This window comes from Cimex lectularius, unplaced genomic scaffold (assembly GCF_000648675.2).
Source record: "Cimex lectularius strain Harlan isolate CLEC.00 unplaced genomic scaffold, Clec_2.1 scaffold1, whole genome shotgun sequence".
NCBI lineage: Eukaryota > Metazoa > Arthropoda > Insecta > Hemiptera > Cimicidae > Cimex > Cimex lectularius.
Window position 1 is genome coordinate 105,251 of NW_019392813.1, and position 16,397 is coordinate 121,647.

The 16,397-nt window shown below is 36.5% G+C and overlaps 1 protein-coding gene across 6 annotated transcripts in view; it reads right to left on the reverse strand.

Annotated features, from left to right (window-relative positions):
• Window positions 1–16,397, reverse strand: part of LOC112127377 (kalirin-like) — a 183,512-nt gene that overhangs the window by 75,558 nt on the left and 91,557 nt on the right. For 2 of the 6 annotated variants that reach the window (XR_002910541.1, XR_002910542.1), the window contains exon 2: window positions 15,709–15,744. The exons of 3 other annotated variants lie outside the window; for them this stretch is intronic. The gene's annotated coding sequence lies outside the window, so the exon portion shown is untranslated. One more of the 6 variants, XM_024228287.1, reaches the window with a different exon arrangement.

A 16,397-nucleotide genomic window follows, 5' to 3' on the forward strand; every position in this document is an offset into this window, starting at 1 on the left:
ATAAATGCAAAGACTTGTCAGGTAAATCTGACTGACACTACTTGCAATGTGATAGTTTAACCGTTCCAGTGGTTGATCAGTTTTTTGTTTTTTTTAATCTATTGCGCCCAACTCCCATTTTTTTGGTATGTAAGGACGAACACACCATTAGTTAGGGTGGCGAAAAGCCAAAATTGACAGACCAACCTGGCGAGGAAAGGCACGCGAGATCAGAGATGACCTGAGATTTGTTCGTTTCCAGTCGTATTGTGCGTTATTTTGTCAATGGTGACCAATTATCAGCTCTTTTGCGAATATAAATGTCAACGGACTGAACCCTTAAAATAGCTAAATGCCGAAACGAGTATGATAGGAGGCGAGCAAAGGCAGATGGACATAAAAGGCAACCTGTAATTCGATCGTCCCAGTAGTGTGTCAGAGAGTTATTTTGTCAGTTATGTCCACTTGTCAGTTTCATCAACGTAAAGACGACTGGTCAGCCGTTGAAGGTGACGAAATGCTGAAAACCGTGTTTCTTAATAAACCAGAGAGTAAGACAGGTGAGGAGTATCGGAGACGACCTTAGTTTGATCATCTCCAACCACACCAGTCTGTGTGGTTATTACGGCATTTTTCCCAATTGCCAGCTTTTTGGCAAATATAAAGGACTCAACAGACTCACAAACAAATGACAGGTCAAACAAGCGAGGATAGGAACCTGAGACGTTTCTGGTGAATAGTCTGCGCGTTCTTTTGTCAATTGTTTATTTTTGTGTTTTTAATATTAAAATAAACAGACCAACCGGTTAATTTGGCACGATAGGATACCAAAAAAAGGACTTGAATATGTCGGAAATGAGGTTTTAACATTTCCATCGGTTGGTCTGTGATTTATTTGGTCAACAGTGTCCATTTATCAGTTTTTAAAAATAGCGAAATGATGAAACTAGTTTGATACTAAAAAATCGTATGCACCCAGTACTTTGACGGCTCCAGTGGTTTGTCTGCGTGTTATATCTCTGAGTACATTTGACACTATGTAAAGGGGTCGTCAGATTTGCTTACGACGATAAAGGCCGAAAAGCATCTGACAGACTAAAGGAGCATAGAAAGACCACGAAGTTCGTGGTCGACCTTAGTCTTGATATCTTCCGTGGTTAATTTGTGGGTTAATGTGCCACTTTCCAAATTGTAGTGTTTCGTATAAAACTGTGAAAATATTGAGGATGCAATGTGGAAAAGCTTCTGACAGAATACAAGCATGCCAGAATGATCAAAAACTATCTGTTGTATGTTGGGTCTGATCGACTCCTGTGGTTTGTGTTATTTTGTTAAATGTATCCACTTGTCAATATTTTTTTTAATCTAAAGAGTCAAATTAACTAACAATTTAAGATATCGAAATGTCCAAAAAAACATCTGACAAATGAAACTCGTGAGACAATCTAGGCTAAGAAAACGAAGACGATCAGACTAGAAGTAAGAATAAGTTTGTTTGGGTTGAACGTCCAGAGAATACGACGATTATGATCATAAAGGAATTTTTGACGTAACAATCATCGCATGTCTTAAGTGTAAACGTTTCTGGTATTTACTAAGAAAGATCTAGACAGCTCATCTGGCAAGCTTTGGTCCGATGATTTGAACGGCCAAGCAATTTCATTGATGATAGCGTGATGCGGCCATTTTAAGAACAGACATTTCCTGGAAGTTATTAGTGCATTTCTATATTCCAACAGCAGCTGTCGGTCTGAACTAAAGGGCAGTCGACCTTCGAAGAGGTAAAAATATATTCATCCGGTTGAAACTATCGACACGGAAAGGATGAAGGAGGGGAAGGCCATGTGGATTAAACGAAAGTCGGCTTCTTTGTACCTACCCAACGCCGGTCAGAATTTATACCTTGGGTGAAATGACTATTTATTTATATTGCTAGTAGATTTCCCCAAATTTCTGGTTTGGTAGCTTTTTTTATAATTTGTTGGAGCCGTAAAGAACGGTCAAGAAAGAGGTAATTAAGAATCTTTTGTTTTGCCGACGTTTCGACCTTTATTTGGTTCTTTTTCTGCGCCTGGGTAAATTACTATTTAAGATGTTTAAAGTGTGGCGCTATTCTTGTGGTGTCATATTGGCTATTGTGTGAAAATGTTGTGAAACGTGAATTTATATTCTGCTGTTTTTATACGATTGTGACAGGTTGGGTGACGGGGTAAATCTGGGAAATTTTCTTTGATCATAGCGGTTTTATTTAACTCAAAGGAACTCTAGAATGGGGATTTTCTGGATTGGATTTGTGATTCGGCATTCAATATTGAAAAGGAAGTTAATTAAGGACGATAACGAAGGAAAGAGAAATATAAAAATAATGTTTAATAGTTCATTTTGCTTTATGATGTTTACATGTTTCTGTTCTGTAATTAATGCTGCATGTGCCTCTGTTAATGTAAACCATTTCTAGAAAGTTGCGTTTGTATTATTTTGTTTTGTTCTGTGTTTAGTATTTTTGGATTGTTGAAATCGAAAGTGGCTGTGGGAGTAGCTTTTGGTGTTTTTTTCAGTTATTGCGATGTAATTCCAACGTATGCTGCTGGACAGTTCGTACAATTAATTTTATAAATAATTAAGGTTTTTAGTTGAAATAAAAAGTCAGTGTCACGAGCTGGATTCGAACCCACGACCTTCGGCTAGATACGCCGCTACTCTACCATTTGAGCTATCGTGACTTCGATCCACTCGGACCTTTTTGAATTTTCCCTCCTTTTTGTCATTTTTTCAAGTGGATCGAAGTCACGATAGGTCAAGTGGTAGAGTAGCGGCGTATCAGTCAAAGGTCGTGGGTTCGAATCCCGCTCGTGACATTGACTTTTTTATCTCAACTAAAAACTTTAATTAATTGAAAGATATTAATTGGTCAAGCGGACCACGAAAACTAGTGAATTTATAAATAATACTGGTTTTGTAGGCTGTTGGTGTTTGATCTTTGACTTGGAAATTTACGTGATTTGTGTGGCAATGTGTGGACGAATGGAATAGACGTGTATATTGGTTTGTGTTTGTATGATTGTGTTGATGATGTGTTGTGTACTGTCGAGCATGTTGTTTTCTGTAGTGCTGGGTTATAATTGGTTACGATTCTATTCATTATGAAATTGTTGGTTAAAAATTTATATTTACACCTGTATTGTATATTTTTTCCAATCAACATGTTTTGTAATTTACCCAGGCCCTGAAGATGACCCGAATAAAACTCGAAACATCGGCAAAAAAATGTAAAAAATTAACAACCCTCTAAACTACCTCATCCTTGACCGCTCCTCACGACTTAACAAATTTGTTAAATTTGAAATATTTACTAATTGCGCTCGTGATAAAACAACGAGTTGGCATATTAATCACAGATTGGTTATCAAAAACCAAGAAACACAGAGCGCTACCTCAACTTTACATCACACCATCCCCTTCATACAATGGTAAACACGGCCAAAGGGAACCCCCCATGAAGATGTTCACCACCAGCACATAAACATATACAAACATATCCTATGTAACAATCCCTACCAAAAACACGTAATCAACAGGTTAGCCAAACAACTGCAACTGAACACTATCACTAATAGCACTACATCAATTATATCAAACCAACATATATATATACACATGCCTTTTGTTCACGGCCGATCACACAATGAAACAAATTTCTCTCCTCTGACAACTTTAACTTAGTTTAATAACCTTAAAAAACTATAAAACTTTTTTTTAGACTTAGTTTTTCTAAACTACTTCATTCTTCACTATATCGATTTCAACAATCCAAAAATATTAAACACAGAACAAACCAAACATAAGCGTAACTTTTAAGAAATGGTTTATATCAACAGAGATAAACACAGCATAAATTGCACAAAAGACACATGTAAACTCAGCCGCAGCTATGCTAATATGATAAATCAAATTCGATATTAATAACATACATAGGACATAGAAAACATATATTATGAATAGAATAGTCGCCAACTACAACTCAATCGAGTAGGCGCCGGTGGCCGCAATGGTTTAGGCGTTGACACGGCGCTCATCACTGTAAGGTAAAGGTCCCGGGTTCGAACCCAGCGGCCCTGCATTCGTACCCGACATACTTACAAATGTTTTTTTTTCTTCAAAAACACCGGCACCCCGAGGGTTATATAACCTCTGCTGTTGCGAACCCTCGGAGGGAAAAAACCTAAAACTCAACACTAACACCATCCAATATCACTCATAACACTATCAATTCAATCAAACACAGACAAACCAACATGCATATCCATTCCATTCGTTCATGGCCTATCATACAAATTAAACACATTTCATTCTTCTGATAACTTTAAAATAGCCTTCAAAAAGTATAAAACCTTTTAGATTTAGTTTTTTTAAAGTACCTCATTGTTGACAACTCCTCACGACTTCAACAAATTATGAAACAGCAGGTCTCTTAGTAACACACATATTTTTATAATGTTTATTGAAATAGGTAGTTGAAATATATATGCACGTATGGTTTGATTACTGCAGTAATTAACTTTCATCATTAAATACCGATTCGAGTTTTGAAAACTGGAACCTTGAAATTTCTTGAAAATAAGACTTTTTATAGTAAAACGGTGTAAGTGAGTGTATCCAGTATTGCAAAATCCATTCGATTCAATCCAGTTATACATATTTAACAAAAAATTATATAAGCAAGAAGGAAAGGAGGCTTTAAATAGTAATGGGGCAGGCTCGTTTAATTTCAACGGCTACGGGAGACCGGGCATGAATATTTAAATTGCGCTTAAATCCCGATAAAGGTCCTTTCCGATATTCTTTGGACGTGTCTCGCCCGAGGTATTCGCAGGTCCTCTCTCCGTTTGGCACCCCCATTCCATCCGAGTTATAAACTCCCTACATTTCCAGGATTGGAATTGGATTATTTACTGATAGCTTGAGCCGGCACAGCAGACAACAGGGCGAATTAATCCAACCCAACAAACCACTAACGCCAGATAAATCGCATGGCAGCCGAGAAGTACAACTTTTACCACGGGCGAATTAAAAAAAATCCTTTAAAATTTTTACGGAATAGAAAATAACATTTACGTATTGGGATGGAGGTTTATGGTTACAAAACAAAACAATTAAAGTTAATGATTTCAAACATACCCTCCTCGTTCTCAACACTTCTCCCAAAGTGATGGCAAATTCCTTATATCCTCTGACTAGAATATTGATTCTTTATTACTAACAAATTCTCTAAAACGCATTCTCTAACGACTTTTCATCAATAATGTTTTTATGTTGTAAACCGCTCTCCAGGTGTACGAAAAAATGGTGTCTGTAGGAGAGAGGTCTGGAGAATAGGGAGAATGAGGCAGAACCTAATAACGAAGATCGAACAGTTTTCGTGTTGTCGCATATGGGATATGGTGGCCAAGCGTTGTCATGTAACAGAATTGGCCTTTTCCGATTGACCAAAGATGGTTTCGGTAATGCAAATTTCTGGTGCATTGCTTCAATTTGGCATTACAATTCTTGCATTGATTGTTTCGCTACTAAATTAGCCAAAACGAAACCCACCAAAGAGTCACCACCACCTTTTTTGGATCAGTTAGGCTTTGAAAAAGGTGGTGCTGCTTTTCCTTTGTCGACCCACTGTTCAGAACTTTGCTGTTATCGTTAACCAATTATCATCACAAGTAACAATTCTATCTTCTACATATTGAATCTATATATCTTCTATATATATGTTATACGAAGGAAGGACGAATCAACTGTCAGGATATCACCTAGAGATCAGGATGCGCTCATCAAAACAAGTCAGTTTTGTAACTTATACCAAGCTTTCAACCTTTATTGAGGTCTTACTCAGGGCTCTACAAATAATTACAACCATTAGATTTCGTGGTCCGATTGACCAAATAATTTCTTTGAATTAATTAATTTTTATGTAAGGTATTGGTTGAGATAGAAGAAGTCAGTGTCACAAGCGGGATTCGAACCTACGACCTTCGACTAAATACGCTGCTCTACCATTTGAGCTATCGTGACTTCGATCCACTCGGCCACCAATTTCCCACCTCAACCATTTTACTTATTAAATCCAATAGATTTCGTGGTCCGATTGACCAACTAACTTCTTTCAATTAATTGATCTTTATGGAAGGTATTGGTTGAAATGAAAAAGTCAGTGTCATGAGCGGGATTCGAACCCACGACCTTCGGCTAAATACGCCACTGCTCTACCACACCAACTTCCCACCTCAATTCGAAAGGTAGGTTGAGATGGAAGTTAGTGTCCGAGTGGATCGAAGTCACGATAGCTCAGGTGATGGGGCAGCGGCGTTTTTAGCCGAAGGTCGTGGGTTCGAATCCCGCTCGTGACACTGACTTTTTTATTTTAACCCATCCTTACATAAATATTAATTAATTGAAAAAATTACTACGTTTATAATTAATAATAGGTAACACAATAATTTTCAAAAAATATCACAAAAAGTTCCATGAATCTTGATTTAGATTCTACGAATTTAGAGCCACTTAACATGAAACATAAAATAGCTTAAAAACGTGTCTTTTAAAACGCTAACCTAGGCAAATTTATAAGTCTAAATGTAACTAAAATGAACACAATAATATTATAAAAAATCTCGGCATAACTATTAAAAAAACAAATAATATACAGAAATTCGACGTACTAGATCTCAAACCATCTCATGCAGACGCTCAAAAAATGGACAGACTATATTCATCATCACTACTAATGAAATCAATAAGGTCCACAATCTTTCAATTAATTATGGTTTTTAGTTGAGATAAAAAAGTCAAGTGTTACGAGCGGGATTCGAACCCACGACCTTCGGCTATATACGCCGCTCTCTACCATTTGAGCTATCGTGATTTCGATCCACTCAGAAATCCACTTGAAAAATGGCAAAAAGGAAGGAAAATTCAAAAGGTGGGGTTGAGATGGGAAGTGAGTGTCCGAGCGGATCGAAATCACGATAGCTCAAGTGGTAGAGAGCGGCGTATCTAGCCGAAGATCGTGGGTTCGAATCCCGCTCGTGACACTGACTCCTTTATCTCAACTAAAAACCTTAATTAATTGAAAGATATTAATTGGTCAATCGGACCAAGAAAACTCGTGAATTTAAAGTCTACAATAATATTTTAAATAAACAATCATGTTTAAGATGATGAAGTTCATATAAGTGTCAAACTTTATAGGATCCTCTTTGTCATAATCTTTTATGCTGCTTTTATTCTCCATTCACTTATCAAAATTAATTAATGATAGGATAAAAAAGAGTTTTAAAATGACGTATCGCTACCTCAGAATCTCGAAATATGGTAAGTTGATGTCATGCCATAGACAAACTACGATAGACATTAAGAACAACAAAAGTAAAGTAGTAACAAAAACGTAATAACAGACAACATTTATACAAAAAGATATAAACATTCACTATACCAAATGACTTAATACTTGGTTCCATATAGAGAGCGCGTAGGAATGCCACCAGACACGAGAATTATGCTTGAACTCGGCAGCGAGTATCTGGTTTCCTATAATTTGGCCATGATAGCTGGGGGATTTTGGTCTAATCTTTTCCCCATGGTAGAAAAATAATGTTATCGAATCATACAAAAGCATGTCCACTAGATGGAGGTAAGTGCCGCTAGGCTGAAACGTGTTTCGCCTTTTCTCAGTCCACTTAGTTATGTCCCATTTTATACCTTCGCGAAACGCGAAAGGTGAGAGGGGTCTTTCAGTTTGGATTTGCTCCAGCCTTTTGTACCCTTTAGTCTCCTAATTTCCTCAAGTCGGATGTGTTATTTTTATATATGCCTATTCGTTATGCCCTTGTTTGTGCACTTCTTAGCTTGTCTCTATTGCTGAAGTTTCAGGTAAATTTTCGTATATTGATTTACATCGTTCGATTTGGTTCTCTTGATGTTGAAATGTTTTGCAGGACGTCAGACTAAACAAATATTGAAACCAGTCCCACAAACCGAAAGTTTAATACCCTAATAATTAATTAACCTTCGTTCATAGAAGCCTAGATTTTCTGACCCTAAGTGGAACGTTTTTACATATCCTTCTTTCCCCGCTTCGATGGCTTTTTGCATAAATCATCAAAAGAAATGTCATCGACCGAACAGATTGAAATTTAACACGAAAAACAAATAATTTAAAATGGTGGATTGATAAGATGGATTGATAGAGTTGACCCATGGGATAGGAAATTTGATCCATGGAAATGATCAGATGCAAAAAGGCGTGTTTCAAAGTTTATGATTCACCGATGATTTATAACGATGGAAAACGTCAATCGCATCCCTTTGTTATCGTTTTCATTTATTGGCAGTTAACGTGCCTTGTTTTAAACCAGATAAAGTTAATTATTGTTTACCGTTTGTCGTTTATAATCCAAAATATAAATTAAGTATAAAATTAAGTATAATAATAAGGCAACAGCAAAAGTAAGTCCATATGGGGTTTATATTAGCCGTTAAAAACCATATTTTGTTCTATAATTGTTTAAAATTAATATTAAAATCAATAGGATTAACGTAACAAGGGAATATCGTGATGTATTTTCAATTCATAACCGTTTCAAATTAATATCTACATAAAATTTTTTAATAATATTATCAGTTAGGTAAGAATTACTATTTCGAACTAACATGAACTTTTCCCGAAATGATGATTTAGTGATCGTGAGATCCGGTCTGGTGTGATGTAGGTTTCAGAAAAACATTTTCTTTATCGTGCCGTTTCGATCTATTAATTTATGTTTAGTGGTCCTAATCAATTGAAGTCACGATAGATCAAGTGGTTAGAGCAGCGGCGTAAAGAGCCGAAGGTAGTGGGTTCGAACCACGCTTATGACATTAACTTTTTCATCTAAACCAAGAGCTTACATAAAACGAATAATTAAGTTTTGGTCTATATTGAGATCAACTTCAGGGCCTGGGATTTATAAACATTGTTTAAATTATACAAATACATATAAGATATGAATATAAATTATACAATAATGTACACAATATAGAAATTTTATATTCAATCAAAATATTTGCACTTCCTCAAAGTGGTTTTGTGTAGATGTGTCACTGTTGTGTCGTGCTGAGTGTTAGTGAGAAATTTATGTTTTTTGTTTACATATGTTTGATTTTGAAGGAGGGAGGAAGGAAGTAGGGACAGAAATTCATTTTTCTTTGAAGCCAAAGGGACCGACAATAGAAAAAATGGGTAATGGTTTGTCGTTCGAGACTGGTTAACTTCTCAGGATTATTAATAGACTGGGTTATTAGGGAAAGGAGAGATTGTTGAAGATCCAGACTATGTAGAATTGTCTGATGTGTGGAGTGTAATGATTATTTTATGTGTTACATTGCCTAGGTTGCCCATGGCTATGCTAAATAGTTGTTTGTAAAAATGATTGTTGTATGTAAATAATGCAGCAGTGTATGTATCAGAATGTACAATATCAAGAAAATCTTCAACTTCAAGTAAGCACTTGACATAAAGGATAACCTCCTGAAGTATCGACAACTACCACAGCGGGTCTCGCTCTCTCTCTCTCTCTCTCTCTCTCTCTCTCTCTCTCTCTCTCACTCTCTCTCTCTCTCTCACTCACTCACTCTCTCTCATTCCCGCTCTCTTACACTCACTCACCAACCCACTCACACACTCACTCTCTCTTACACTCACTCACTCATTCTCTCCCTCACACTCACTCACCCACTCACTCTCTCTCTCTCCCTCTCTCTCTCTCACTCACTCATTTTCTAACTCACTCACCCTCTCTGTCACACTCATCCTCTCTCACTCACTCACTCTCTCTATCACTCTCTCACACTCACCCTCTCTCTCTCACTCTCTCTCACTCACTCACTCACTTTCTAACTCACTCGCTCTCTCTCACTCACTCACTTTCTTTCAATCACTCACTCTCTCTCTCTTTCACTCACCCACTCACTCCCTCTCTCTCTTTCACTCACTAACTCTCTCTTACACTCACTCACTCACACCCTCTCACTCATTCACTCACTCTCTCTCTCTCTCTCTCTCTCTCACTCACCCACTCACTCACTCTCTCTAACTCACTCACTCACTTTTTAACTCACTCACTTTCTCACACTCACCCTCTCTCTCTCTCTCACTCACTCGCTCTCTCTATCACTCACTCACTTTCTAACTCACTCGCTCTCTCTCACTCTCTCTCTTTCACTCACCCACTCTCTCTCTCTCTCACTCACTTACTCATTCTCTCTCTAACATTCACTCACCCACTCTCTCTCTCTCTCTCTCTCACTCACTGTCCCTCTCTCTCTCTCTCTCACTCTCACTATCACTCACTCTCTTTCTAACTCACTCACTCTCTCTCTCTCTCTCTCTTTCTCTCTCTCTCTCTCTCTCTCTCTCTCTCTCTCTCTCTCTCTCTCTCTCTCCACTTACTCACTCACGCACCCCCTCTCCCTAACATTCATTTCTTTACCTCTCTGTATTTACATTTCGTTCTTGCTCATTCTCTCTAGCTCTCTTTCTCTCTCTCTCTCTCTCTCTCTCTTTTTCTTTTACGAAAATTTTTCAAGATATACCTCATGTGACATAATACATCTATGTCTGCACAATATATAAACGGACTGCTATGTGTTATCAGATGATATAAATCTCTGTTTAGAGGATACCTCTTAAAAGAAAACAAAAGTAGTGACGCCATGACTACCTTTAGCGAGAAGTTTTTTTTTTTTTTTTTTTTTTTTTTTTTTTTTTTTTTTTTTTTTTAAATAAAGCACTGTATTATTTACCTAAATGAACAACTCTTAAAATGGCTTATTTAAACAAAAGGGCCCTTGAAATTTCCGAAGACCCAAATCGCCCATCATGGCGGGCTTGCGGTTCTTAAGATGATCGGTAAGGGAGTACTTATGGACCAGCAGTTGCTAATTCTAGAACAATGTTCGTGTTCATTTAACCACATCCCTGATCAAAATCTAGAACTTAAAGAGGGTTATTACCACGTATTTTCATACAAAAATTTGCCTTTTTGCCTTATTAGTTTCCATATTTAGACAGCTTTACTTTTAAATTAATATTTTACGGTTTCTTTTGAAGTACTTATATATTCAAATTGATATTCGTCCTTGCGCCATAATCATTGACATTTTTAATTTTACTTTAAACCTCGTGTCCCGACCAAGCGAGTGGTTTTATAAGTTTTTTCTTCATCGTGTAACTGAAGTATAACGGCAAAGATTAAGTGCCGTAAGAAAGGAAGACGAAAAATAATTGAGCTTTCACAAGTTTTCAATTTAGGTCTTTCTATGTGGGCCTTTACATTCCATCTCGAGTGGTTTATTTGACCCCAGATGAAATTTTGGTTCGAGTGGCTTTCTAGAAGTCATCTCTTCCGTAAATATTTACAACCAGATCCCGTCCTATTTTTTACACTATACATAAATAACAGGCTCCGACGAGCCACAAATCCAAACCGCGCATTTCCATGCTAATCCTGACCAAACACAAAAATCAAAATGATTATTTTTGTTTTCCCTTTTAAAAGCGTTGTAAAACAAAAAGTCCGATTATTTTTACATTTCATTACTTGATAATGAATGTGTATTGTACAGAACAAATAAAAACAAATTTTAAAAAACTGGAAACTGCTGTTGGATTATAGTTTGGATTCTCGGAAACCGTGAGGGATTCGTGATGAATGAACGGTTCTGCCGGGTTGTCTTCTTCAGCTCGAATGCATGAACTTCGCTCTGATCATTAATGATCATCACTCGCCCGAGTTTTCCCGCCGTTTGTACATCATCGGTCACGGTCCCGAGTCCGTTTTCGGATTTGTTTCGCTCCCTTGCGAAACGGCGGACGAAATAAACATCTAAACCGAATCGCCAAACAAAGCCGAGAGACGCACTTCAAGGCTCATTAAACTCCAAGGAAAGAGAGAGAAAAATATATTTAAAAAAAATAAAGAGACAAAGGTTAAGCGATACAACGAGTTTTATTGAGAAAATCATGAGACCAGAGATAATCATTAATGGCCAGACTATTTAAACAAAAATATTTTTCTACTAATAACAAATAAATAAAATACAGCTTATATTGAGTACTTTCGACAAATAAATAAAAAATTATTACATGCGTCTTTTTTAAAATAACACGTTGAGAATGTTCGCTGGTTAATGTCAGCAATATTCAGCAATAATTGTTGAACTGAAGTTAATTTTAACGATGTATCCAGTCGATTTTAGCTATATCGATCCTATATTTTTGTAATTATTTGAACCAAAAATTACAGACCTTTTCAAAATAATAAACATCCGAACCAAATAAACAAATTACTTAGGGCTAAACATCATTTACGGACGTACTTCAAGCCTCATTAACCTCCAAGGACTACAAAAAAGGAAAAACAAATAAAAAAACAATCAAGAATAAAAAGTAAAACCGAAACGACTTTTATCCAGAAAAGACACCAGTGATGATGATCATTAAAGATGGAACTACAGAAGTCATTGTTCACGCATCAACAACTTTTTCACATACATAATATATCATTGTACATTTTCAATTTACTATCGCTGAGAAAAGTAATAGCCAAAGCGTAAAAAAATTACCAGGAATAGTATATTGATAATTTCTTAATTTGCACTGTTTAAAGTTAGATTTAACGAAAATGCAGGTCATTTAGATTATTAGTAAAGAAAAAATAAGTTTGATTGATTATTTGATAAGCCAAAAGTCTAAACTTAAGAAACAATTAATTATTCTTTTTATGTAAGGTTTTGGTTGAGATAAAAAAAGTCAGTGTCACGAGCGGGATTCGAACCCATGACCTACGGCTAAATACGCCGCTACTCTACACTTGAGCCATCGTGACTTCGATCCACTCGGACACCAACTCTCCATCTCAACCTACAACCGTTCGAATTTTTTGAAAATGGCAAAAAGAGGGAAAATTTGAATCTAAGTCTCGATAGCTCAAGTGTAGAGTAGCGGCGTATTTAGCTAAAGGTCGTGGGTTCAAATCCTGTTCGTGGCCTTACAGAGAAAGAATAATTAATTGTATTCATTTAATTTATATATATGCTAGTATCTAGCAATAGCAATATGCATACTCAAAATAATGTGTTAAATAATACTTTTTACTGCCTCCCTGGGCAACACCGGGTTATAAAGCTAGTTGCTAATATCACCAAAGCCAAGTGGGAATATTAAAAAAAAAGGTTTGCGCTAAGCAGATAAATCTGTTTCGGGTCAATACAAACGTTTTAGTTAGATTAAATAGCATTCTACACTTCCGATATTAAAATAACTGTAAATAACTGTGCGAGTAAATAATTGTAAAATAACTATTTAAATTGGACAAAAAGCCTCGTAGACCAACCGATATGGATATCATTTATATTTTATTACCCTAAACTTCATTTTTCCTAGTAGATCATTATTAATTTGTCGATGTTGTTTACATTTAGTTACTGGTGTTGAAATTCCAATTGTCTCAGGTTGCCACATAAAATTGCCCTTCTTGTACATTCTTTAAACTCTTTCCAATTTAAATATAATAAATGGTCTATCTCTATCTTACATTTGTGGCATGTATGTAAATTAAATTACTCCATAAAATGAGTTCTCATAAGAAGATAGATCGTGAGATACGGTCTGGTGTGATGTAGGTTTAAAAAAACATTATTTTATCGTGCCAACGTTTCGATCTTTATTGAGAACATCTTCAGAGCTCAAAGTGTTTTTTTTTGTGTGGAACGACAGTTGTGTTTTGGGTTGAGAGTGTTGGACAAGTCACACAAATGTGACACATTTACACGGAAAAGACACACTTTGAGTCCTGAAGATGATCTCAATAAAAATCGGAACGATGGCACGATAAAAAAATGTTTTTGTAAACCTACATTACACCATACCGCATCTCACCATCTGTAAATAATCAGTAATTAACGATCACTAAATACTTACACACTCCATAAAATCCATAGATCGTGAGAAGCGGTCTGGTGTGATGTAGGTTTCAGAAAAACATTTTCTTTATCGTGCCAACGTTTCGATCTTTATTGAGGTCATCTTCAGGGTTCAAAATGTGTCTTTTCTGTGTGGAAGTGTCACAGTTCTGTGTTGTGTTGAGAGTTTGGACACGACACACAACTGTGACACATCAACACAGAAAAGACACACTTTGAGCTCTGAAGATGATCTCAATAAAGATCGAAACGTTAGCACGATTAAGAAAATCTTCCTCTAAACCTTCATCACGCCAGAACGCATCTCACGATCTCCATATAATCATTAATTAACGTTCACTAAATACTACACACTCCATAAAACATTTGACTTTTGAAAAAGATCAATATTATATTTAAATTGAACCGCATTTAAAACTTTACATGCCTTTTGTGTATATCGATCTGAGAAAAAGGGTCCGAATTAATGAGGAATTATAATAATAATAAATAATAATAAAAAAATTTAAAAAACCAACTCGAATTGGTTGAATATACGTTCTGATTCAATTTTTTTTTTAAATTAGTACTAAAAATTATTAGGAGATAGTGAGATGCGGTCTTGTGTGATGTAGGTTTAGAAAAACATTTTCTTTATCCTGCCAACGTTTCGATCTTTATTGACATCATCTTCAGAGCCTGGGATTTACAAACATTGTTTAGATTACACAAATCCGTGTAAAATGTGAAAATGAATTTATACAATGATGTACACAATATAGAAAATTTAGGTTCAATCAAAGTATTTGTACTCAATCAAAGTGTGTATTTTCTGTGATGATGTGTAACGGTTGAGAGTATTAGTATATTAATGTTTTTTGTTTATACAGGTTTGATTTTGGTGGAATGGGGAAGGAATAGAAATTCGTTTTTCTATGAAGTCATCTTCTTTGAATTGAAATGGGCCTAAAATGAGAAAAAAAATGGTAATGGTTTGTCGTTCGGGATTATTTTAGACGGGATTTATTAGATAAATTCCAGGCCCTGAACATGATCTCAATAAAGATCGAAACGTTGGCACGACAAAGATGTTATTCTAAACCTACATCACACATGACCGCATCTCACGATCTCCTAATAATCATTAATTTACGGTAAATACTGCACATTGGTACTAAAGGGTCATTCAACGCTGAACGTTAAGGACACATGTTACATTTTAATAATCTTAATGACACCGTTCCGCGGTAAAAAGCGAAACGCTGTGCGGCAACACGCCTAGGTAATCAAATATTAACGTGGGATATGCACGTGCAAACATTCCGTCTTTCGATTTGTCGGATAACTGCCGATGTTTCATTTTGCCTTTTATACGGAATAACGGACGTTGATCTGTGAAAAAAATGAGACGGAGAGTTGTTCAACTTTAGGTGAATTCAAACCTGAGCTCAGTGTAATATCCTTTTTTTATCCCCCTTTCTAAACACGACGCTGACAATGGTCACAGCACATATCCACAAATCACAACGCGCACCTCCCGCGAAGCCGGCCGGGCGAACACTGGCTCCCTCGCCGTGGGCGATGGGCCCACTCCGGCGCCACCATCCGACCGTGGTGGGGCAAAGTTTGTTAAATATACATATTTTATCTGGATTTCTGTTCGGATGCCACGGGTCGGAAAAGGAACTCGGATTAAAACTGAAAAAGTTTACCCCTGTCCAAGAAAAATGATTTACTTACAGCGTCGTGATTTGCCAACTGTCAATTGAGGCTTACCTGAAAAATAAAGAACAAATTGTAAGTCACAGGTGTTTCAACCAACTGGTTTCAGAGAAAAATTGAAAACCCGTATTTATACGCCTAACAACAGGGATAAAAAGGCATTTGTCCAACATTGGAATCGGATTATTAATCATACCGCTCGAATATACAGGTAACGTCTTCGCGATTACTCCGGGATACTCTCCTCGACAGCCAATTCTGTATTTTTAGGTGATATGCAACTATTTTCCAGATCTTACAATATCTACTTAGAAGATTCAAAATCAAACGACGGAGTAGGTTGGTTTGACACTCAATTAAAAAAAGTGAAATGTATAAACTTCCTTCGGAAATAAGCATCTGCTCCTCGGAACACTCAGGAATTTTAAAAGCTCTTCAGTATGCCTGTGAAAATCACCTAAGCAGCCAGTCTATTGTGATTCTGCCCGATTCTAAAAGTGCCTTGGAAAGAATAAAATTTGGAGGTAATTGTTAATACATTGAGTGGCAAATGAAACATTAGCATTAAAAAATAATAAAACCACTAATATGAAAACGTGTTGGATTAGGGAGTCATGCCGGAATCACAGGGAATTACATGGTTGACGAACTAGCAAAACACGCCTTGTATTAGGGTAAAAGCTTTAAAGCCCCTATTTCCGTCAAAG